The following is a 9,172-nucleotide window of genomic DNA, read 5'->3' as shown; positions in this document are numbered from 1 at the left end:
GTGAGTATATCAGTGCATCTCAGCTTCAGACACACAGAGCAGAGAGTCAGTATCTCCTGAGTGTCTTTGGGTAACTTCACAGCAGTAAGACACTGAGTAAAGCAGTCACACTGGCCAGTGGAGGAGAAATCAGATATAATTACATTATCATACAGTGATGAGCCTGATCATACTGACATGTCTTAGGTAAACGTGTAGTCATTTTGAGTTTGCAAAGGGCAAAAAAGGTACCACATGCTGCTGTTCAACTTTAAAAAATGAAGTTATCATTATTAATGAAGATGCTAAAAAGACATATCTAAATACTTCTGTCACTTTTGAAAACTTGATTCTGCTGTGTCATTTTCCAACTACCATAAAAAGCTACAGTATATCCAGTTCATTTTTTAACAAAGCATGACATACTGGGATATTTATTGTAACAGGTTCTGCAGTCCTTTTCCCCACAAACCACACAATCCGTCGTTGTTAGAGGCACCAAGGCTTTATTGTGCGCTCGATACCAAAAACACGGAAACAAAACAAAACAAAACACAGACGATAAGGACGGGGATTAGATGGCATGCCGCTCCCGCGTGCGTCTCTCATTCCAGCACCCCGGTCTCACTGCAGGCAGAGCATATAAACCATTACCAATCAATTGTAACTGCAAACAGGCGTGGTTGTTAGCCAGCTATACTGCTCCCACTCCGCCTGCAGATGGCGCCCTATCCACACCACCCCTCCACATCACATTGTGAGATTTCAGCTCCATTATAAACATTACTTTGAAATAAATGTCTCTGCTAGTGTTTTGAGACGCAACACAATGACTGAGAAATTATATGGAATTAAACACATTTTTCTAATGATTTTAGATGCTCCCAAAAAACACCTCAGTGTGACTTTTATTAAAACTGCAGGACCTGTTATTTTCTCTTTCAGATCCTCCGAAGAGCGTCTCAGTATCAGTGAGCCCCTCTGGTGAAATAGTGGAGGGCAGTTCAGTGACTCTGACCTGCAGCAGCGATGCCAACCCACCAGTGCAGAGATACACCTGGGTTAAGAATAGAGCTGATCTCTCATGGAGAGGATCCAGTTACACCATTAAAAGCGTCACACTGCAGGATGCAGGAGAATACTACTGTGAGGCAGGGAATGGGATTTGGACAAAAACATCTCCTCCTAAACCCTTGATGTGAAGTGTGAGTATATCAGTGCATCTCAGCTTCAGACACACAGAGCAGAGAGTCAGTATCTCCTGAGTGTCTTTGGGTAACTTCACAGCAGTAAGACACTGAGTAAAGCAGTCACACTGGCCAGTGGAGGAGAAATCAGATATAATTACATTATCATACAGTGATGAGCCTGATCATACTGACATGTCTTAGGTAAAACGTGTAGTCATTTTGAGTTTGCAAAGGGCAAAAAAAATACCACATGCTGCTGGTCAACTTTAAAAAATGAAGTTATCATTATTAATGAAGATGCTAAAAAGACATATCTAAATACTTCTGTCACTTTTGAAAACTTGATTCTGCTGTGTCATTTTCCAACTACCATAAAAAGCTACAGTATATCCAGTTCATTTTGTAACAAAGCATGACATACTGGGATATTTACTGTAACAGGTTCTGCAGTCCTTTTCCCCACAAACCACACAATCCGTCGTTGTTAGAGGCACCAAGGCTTTATTGTGCGCTCCATACCAATAACACGGAAAAAAACCAAAACAAAACACGCACGATAAGGACGGGGATTAGATGGCATGCCGCTCCCGCGTGCGTCTCTCATTCCAGCACCCCGGTCTCACTGCAGGCAGAGCATATAAACTATCTCATAAAAAACACGTTTTCAACGTACAAGAATGCCAAGTTACTCAAAAGTATTCATATCAAAATGATGCCAAGTTACGGTACTACAAACAATATACATTATCTTGCCTCACCAAAATGACATAAGATGTATTTCAAAGCAATGCTACCCAATATTTCCTCAATTCTTTCAAGTCACTTGGCCCTGTGTGTATAAGCATGCACTACATGGACAGGCCAAACATATGTGTGGATGGCTCTCTCACAGTCAAGATTGATTGAATAGGGGTGTATATGTACAATTTGTATTGGTATGTATGTATTTCGCTGCCCAGCCTTTCTGTTGCGTGAATGATAGTATGTTTCTTGGTATAAGTGTGTGTTCGTAAATGTGAATGTAACATGCAGTGAGGGAAATGCCCCCATGGGGATAAAGAAGTTCTCTATGTATGTATGTACAAATATGTATTTTACTTGCAGTATTTATTGTACGTAGCAAATATACAATAACTTGCACATGTACTCAAATTCAGTTCAGAAGCAAGTACAAACATGTTTCTGGAGAAATATGCTTCCTGTAGTTACTCAGCGGCAGTTTTGTCCATTAATTTCAATGTGTTCCATGAGGCAACTCGAAATATTTTACTCTTTCATCTGACACGAAGTTTGCATGATATTGTTAAATGGTAAGGTTACAAAACACAGGGCCAAGTGACTTGAAAGAATTGAGGAAATACTGGGTAGCGTTGCTTTGAAATACATCTTATGTCATTTCGGTGAGGCAAGATAGCGTATATTGTTTGTAGTACCGTAACTTGGCGTCATTTTGATATCAATACTTTTGAGTAACTTGGCATTTTTGTACGTTGAAAACGTGTTTTTTATGAGATATCATTTCTTTTTGCAAAGCGTTTTATTATGAGAGTGAGAAATGCGAAGTGACCCTGTAAGAAACGGTTGTGGATTATGGCTATCCTTGTGTGAATTTGTAGTCTGATGAGTGTGTACTGTTTAGCAGTTTCATTTGCTAAATATGTAAAACAGTGGCTGTGACAAAGGCTGCGGTGGCGTATAAGTGTAAAACGAAAGAACGCATATGAAACGCATGAGAAACGCATATGAAATATGGCCAGTGTATGTACTCACGGATTTGACGTCCATCCAACGAGCCTTGACTGACAAAAGAAAAAGAAAGCCCGTAGAATTATAACTCCCTAGGTCGCAACTTGTCTAGCCTTCTGTCCTGCTCCGTTGTCTGTTATTTCGTGGAGATGCACTTTTAGTGTTTGTAAGGTTTGTAAGGCATTTTGATAGGCTTATCTGCATGTAGGAGTCCTCTTCGCTGTTTTGCTGAAGTAGAACTGGAAAACATGATAGTGGAGAATAGGAGCAGACGCATATGTCCCAGCAAGCTTTGCATATGAGAAAATAACAACAGTGTGAGAGAAATTAGGATGGAATTATGAAATTGCGTAGTTGAGCAATATGTTTTTAGCAGAATGGGCATGTAGATGAAGGTTGACATAATCACGGAGTATAATGCGAAGTAAATGGAGTGACCATGAGCGAGCTTATATTCCTTATCGAACGGTATATATAACAGTCGCTATAAATCACTAGATGTGGAGGGTTAAGTAATGTGTGAAATCTATTGCACTGCTGTGTTTTTTCATGTTCAGTACTAGTAGTTATAATTATGAGTGAATCGTGTTTTTAAATGTAATGTTTTAATGGGGAGTTGCAGAACGTACATACGTAGTAATTGTTTATATGTGGCTAGATAGAGAACAGGGCGAGGTAACATGAATGTAGAAACGTGGTGTTTGCCGATAAGAAGGTTTTGTACAGTAACCAAGTGAAGAAATGTAGTTAGTAGAAATGGCGCAGCTGTGAACTGGTGTATCTTTTTAATAAAAGGAATACATTTGCCGTCATGAAATGCATATGGGTGGCCATGAGTGAGTTTTGGTAAAGAAAATATAAAAGCGTAAGAAAATGTTAGTGTAAAAGAGGGAATTATCTGCCTGAGGGCGAGGCGGTATTCAATCCTTCAACCGGAGGTTTACCAGTCTGTGACTTTGTTTGTGCAGCACCATGACATAGCTATGCAATGCGTGAAATAGCATTAGCAAACCTGTCCGTGGTTTTAAAGAACACAGGCCAGTAAGCACAGAAGAGCTCCAGTTGAATCCATATGGCTTTGCGATATTGTAGCCGGTTAATCACTGAACGTGCAGACGGTACGTCATAATTCAGTGTATACGTTCGGTGAACGGCGGGTAGATATGGTGCAAAAGCAATAATTGAGAAGTAGTAGACAATTATTAGTCAGGGTAAAAGCAGGTTAAAGAAACGGGTCCCCAGCTGGGCTTGATCCTCGGACCCCGTGTTCCCAAGACTGTCACTTTACCCACTAGGCCACAGGTGGACTTGCTGTTTGTACTGAAAATGTTTCAGAGTAAAAAGGTATGGGTATTTTGCGTGTGTATGCAAGTTTTTCATTGGGTCGTGTAGGTGAAGATTTGGCGGGTGTCGGTAAAATGTCCAATGGGGAGACATGTTATTAGTGGGATAGGCGGCAGGAAAAATAAGAATGAGAAGAAGAAGAAGAAGAAGAAGAAGAAAGAGAAGAAGAAGAAGGAGAAAACGCAAAATCCCCTTAGTTTGGGGCTTTATTGTGTGGACATGTGAAGTTGTTTATGAAATCTGTCTGTTGAAATGGGGTCAGAATGTACAGAATTTAATGTTTTTAAGGGCTGAGTGTCTGTGGCTGTTGTGGTTATTTCTGTGGGGAACCCTGAAAAGTGCCAAACTCTCGGTGCTGTATAGGTATGGGGCATGCCCCCGCCAAGGCGTAACTTGGCGGGATGGTATACCTGCCATCCCAACCCAATTACCAATCAATTGTAATTGCTAACAGGCGTGGTTGTTAGCAGCTATACTGCTCCCACTCCGCCTGCAGATGGCGCCCTAACCACACCACTCCTCCACATCACATTGTGAGATTTCAGCTCCATTATAAACATTACTTTGAAATGAATGTCTCTGCTAGTGTTTTGAAATGCAACACAGTGAGTGAGAAATTATATGGAATTTAACACATTTTTCTAATGATTTTAGATGCTCCCAAGACTTCCTTAGTGTGACTTTTATTTAAAACTGCAGGACCTGTTATTTTCTCTTTCAGATCCTCTGAAGAGCGTCTCAGTATCAGTGAGCCCCTCTGGTGAAATAGTGGAGGGCAGTTCAGTGACTCTGACCTGCAGCAGCGATGCCAACCCACCAGTGCATATACACACCTGGTTTAAGAATAGAGCTGAACTCTCATGGAGAGGATCCAGTTACACCTTTAAAACCATCACACCGCAGGATGCAGGAGAATACATCTGTGTGGCAGGGAATAGGATGGGGACAAAAACATCTCCTACTAAACGCCTTGATGTGCAGTGTGAGTATATCAGTGCATCTCAGCTTCAGACACACAGAGCAGTGATCAGTATCTCCTGAGTGTCTTTGGGTAACTTCACAGCAGTAAGACACTGAGTAAAGCAGTCACACTGGCCAGTGGAGGAGAAATCAGATATAATTACATTATCATACAGTGATGAGCCTGATCATACTGACATGTCTTAGGTAAATCATGTAGTCATTCTGAGTTTGCAGAGGGCAAAAAAGGTACCACATGCTGCTGGTCAACTTTTAAAAATGAAGTTATCATTATTAATGAAGATGCTAAAAAGACATATCTAAATACTTCTGTCACTTTTGAAAACTTGATTCTGCTGTGTCATTTTCCAACTACCATAAAAAGCTACAGTATATCCAGTTCATTTTGTAACAAAGCATGATATACTGGGATATTTACTGTAACAGGTTCTGCAGTCCTTTTCCCCACAAACCACACAATCCGTCGTTGTTAGAGGCACCAAGGCTTTATTGTGCGCTCCATACCAATAACACGGAAACAAAAACAAAACAAAACACACACAATAAGGACAGGGATTAGATGGCATGCTGCTCCCGCGTGCGTCTCTCATTCCAGTACCCCGGTCTCACTGCAGGCAGAGCATATAAACCATTACCAATCAAATGTAACTGCAAACAGGTGTGGTTGTAGGCCAGCTATACTGCTCCCACTCTGCCTGCAGATGGCGCCCTAACCACACCACCCCTCCACATCACATTGTGAGATTTCAGCTCCATTATAAAGATTACTTTGAAATAAATGTTTCTGCTAGTGTTTTGAGACGCAACACAGTGAGTGAGAAATTATATGGAATTGAGCACATTTTTCTAATGATTTTAGATGTTCCCAAGAATACCTCAGTGTGACTTTTCTTTAAAACTGCAGTACCTGTTATTTTCTCTTTCAGATGCTCTGAAGAGTGTCTCAGTGTCAGTGAGCCCCTCTGGTGAAATAGTGGAGGGCAGTTCAGTGACTCTGACCTGCAGCAGCGATGCCAACCCACCAGTGCAGAACTACACCTGGGTTAAGAAGAATGACAGTGGAGACTGGCAGGCAGGATCTGGACAGAGTTTGATCTTTTCTAACTTTAGATCCTGGAACAGAGGACAGTACTACTGTGAGGCACAGAACAGACTTGGAGCTCAGAATGCTTCTGCTCTACTGGTCTTAATACAAGGTACGGCCAGAATTTATTTTCCAGTTCTGAGTAAATTGATCTCACGATTTTGTCAAGCAGTCTCCTTGTAAGTTATTAGTTTCTCGGCACTGTCACTTGAATGGCTAGAATGCCATTGGCTGATTCGCGGACAGCGTGCCTGCCATATGTACACGTTATAGCAAACATACAATGTGTACTAATGTTAACGTTGTGCTTCTAGCATACACTTTCTATGCAGAGTCACATATGGTATATGAATGCATGAATTTTTCTGTCTATGTAGTGCCCTGGTAGCAAGTCCCCTAGTGTAGCCTTCTTCTGGAAGGTCTTTAAAGCCTCAAGGCATTGTGGGAAATGGTCATAATGGAACCGTAGACGATGACATGCAGTAAATAACATCTCACAACGATCTCCAAAGTTGCTCGATTCGTTACAGAGCTTACCTTCAGCACAGTCTGGGCACTGCAGTGACAGGTCTGAGTCTTTGAATGTGACTGAAAGTCAGTTTGGGCCATAGGTACAGGCTCACAGGCAGGTGCACTGCAATAGCATCACTACCTTTACTGCATAAAATTATGGAGAGATTAATTTTATTAAAATATTTATTAAAAATAAATCTCCATTTCCATAAACTATGCATGTATGATAATAGCATGTTAACAGATAAAATGATGAGGGGTGAGAAGGAAAATGATCATGTTAATTTATTTAAAGATATATGAATGTATTGCACATGGAGATAAAATAAACACTTAGAAAATATGTTTTATTTCCTTGACCTGCAGACTTGCAGACGGGATCAGAACGGATTGTGAGCTTTTCCAACTTTACATCCTGGAGCTTTGGACAGTACTACTTCGTGGCACTGAACACACATGGAGATCAGATCTCTGCTGGTATGTCAATCAATAGACACAGTGAGTGACATGTGATGAGGATAAATATGTTATTGTGTTGAACAAGGGTGATTGTTCCTGTTTTAGGAGCTGTTATTGATCGCTTGCATATTTAATCTTATTGTTGTAGTCAGAGCAGAGAAAAAGTAAAAGTCTCACCCCTGGAGTCATAGTATCTGAGTCATAGTATCACTCACTACACTGTATGGCCTGGACCACAGGAGCCATCATCCAGATTAGAAAGCATGACTCACTTGCCCAGAACCTCCAAGCACAACTCTATGGTTCATAAAGTGTCTCAGAGAATAGGTCTGATCTAGGATCAGTTTTGCCTTTAGGCCATTATGGATAAAGCTTGGATATGAAGAGAGGAAACATGATCTGAGATCAGCTCTCTTACTCTGAGATACTCTATGAATAGGGATGAAGGTCAGTTTCGGTTGGTGCGGAGTCCAGGGAAGGATATAAGCACCTGCCTGAACCCCCCCCCCCCCCCCCCAACCAGTAAGAAGCTCTTTTCATTCTCAGACCAAGTGAACTCAGTTCTAGTATGGAACAGTCAAGCATACTGTTAAAATTTAAGATCCTACTAAAATGGACAAACCAAAGCTTCATAAGATGCACCAGGGACACATTCATAAATGTGTCCCGCTTGATAAACTAATTTCAATTCTGGACCTTAAACTCGCAATTCATTACTCTGTGACCGTAGTATGCTCCTGCTTTTAACCGCTTTTGACCTCTTCACTACTTTTAATTATTGTTACACCGCTGTCTTGATCCACATTTGATGTTTGTACATTTTGTTAGGTGTAAGTCTTGTTGGGCAGGTCCTCCTTGCAAAAGAGATTTCAATCTCAATTGGGTTTTCCGGGTTAAATAATGGTTAAATAAAAATAAATTAAAATTCAAACATTTGTCAGGTCTCTGGCTACTTGTTCATCCCTTCCCAATGGGAAGACATCTCAGTGACTCTGTGCACACTTGTTTGAAGTTGACATGTGTATCTGCATGTTTGTATTTCTTATGTAATTCAGGTTATTTGCATTTTTTTGATTTATACCACCTTAAGTACATCTACACAATTTTGAAGATAGTTCATATATTTTGGGGAATTATGGTATGCACGCTCATATCTGTTATTTATTATTGTTTTGCTGGTCTACTCACATAACTTATTTTAATGGAGATTGAGTTGATTTTCTGAGTGTTGCATTGACCTTCCTACATTTATGCATGCACTTATTTTACATGAATCTGGATTCTAGTCTCTGCTATATAAATGTAAATTGAAATGCTATGTCTGTTTATTTACAGCAGGAGATATGACAGCGCTTTTATGGACGGTTGTTGGAATCACAGTAGCTTTTGCACTCTTTACTGTCATGGTGTGCACAAGGTAAATGTATGTAATGCAAAAGCATCTGGGTATCAATCATCACTGAGAAGACATGATTATAGAAATTCACGATTAGATATCAGAGATATGCAATATTTTTACTAATTTGCTGTTGAATTCAGAGGAGCAGGTAGGAATGTTTTGGCAAAATATCATCTGGGAGGGCTGATCCACAGCTCTGAAGGTCTGTTACTCACCCGCCCCCCTCACTCTGTGCTTCAGAGAGCTGATGAGGCCTCAGTGTGGGATTAAAACACACAGAAGAGAGAATCTACAGAGACCGAGAAATGGTGGAGATCAGGGTGAAAGAGTCTCTTATTGTCTTTAACATTACAGAACTGCTGTCTGTTTCTGCTAGATTCTCCATCTTATAAAGAGCTGTTGGTGGAGGATTTTTCCCAAAGTACTGTAACCCTGCTGCAACATGCATGTTCATGTAACCCTACTGCAACATGCATG

At 40.7% G+C, this 9,172-nt stretch overlaps 1 long non-coding RNA gene across 2 annotated transcripts; it reads left to right on the top strand.

Annotated features, from left to right (window-relative positions):
• The first annotated feature begins 6,172 nt into the window (after nucleotides 1-6,172).
• Nucleotides 6,173-8,824, top strand: LOC135246280 (uncharacterized). Of its 2 annotated transcripts, none has more exons than XR_010327591.1 (3): nucleotides 6,173-6,436; nucleotides 7,204-7,335; nucleotides 8,632-8,824. It is a non-coding gene; the product is annotated as an uncharacterized LOC135246280 (long non-coding RNA). The 2 variants fall into 2 exon arrangements; XR_010327592.1 differs by having other exon boundaries at nucleotides 7,204-7,314; nucleotides 8,632-8,821.
• Nucleotides 8,825-9,172: the final 348 nt, after the last annotated feature.

This window comes from Anguilla rostrata, unplaced genomic scaffold, assembly GCF_018555375.3.
Source record: "Anguilla rostrata isolate EN2019 unplaced genomic scaffold, ASM1855537v3 scaf0130, whole genome shotgun sequence".
NCBI classification, from domain to species: Eukaryota; Metazoa; Chordata; class Actinopteri; order Anguilliformes; family Anguillidae; genus Anguilla; species Anguilla rostrata.
The sequence above is the reverse complement of the archived record's forward strand: the minus strand, read 5'-3'. Positions and strand labels throughout refer to the sequence as shown.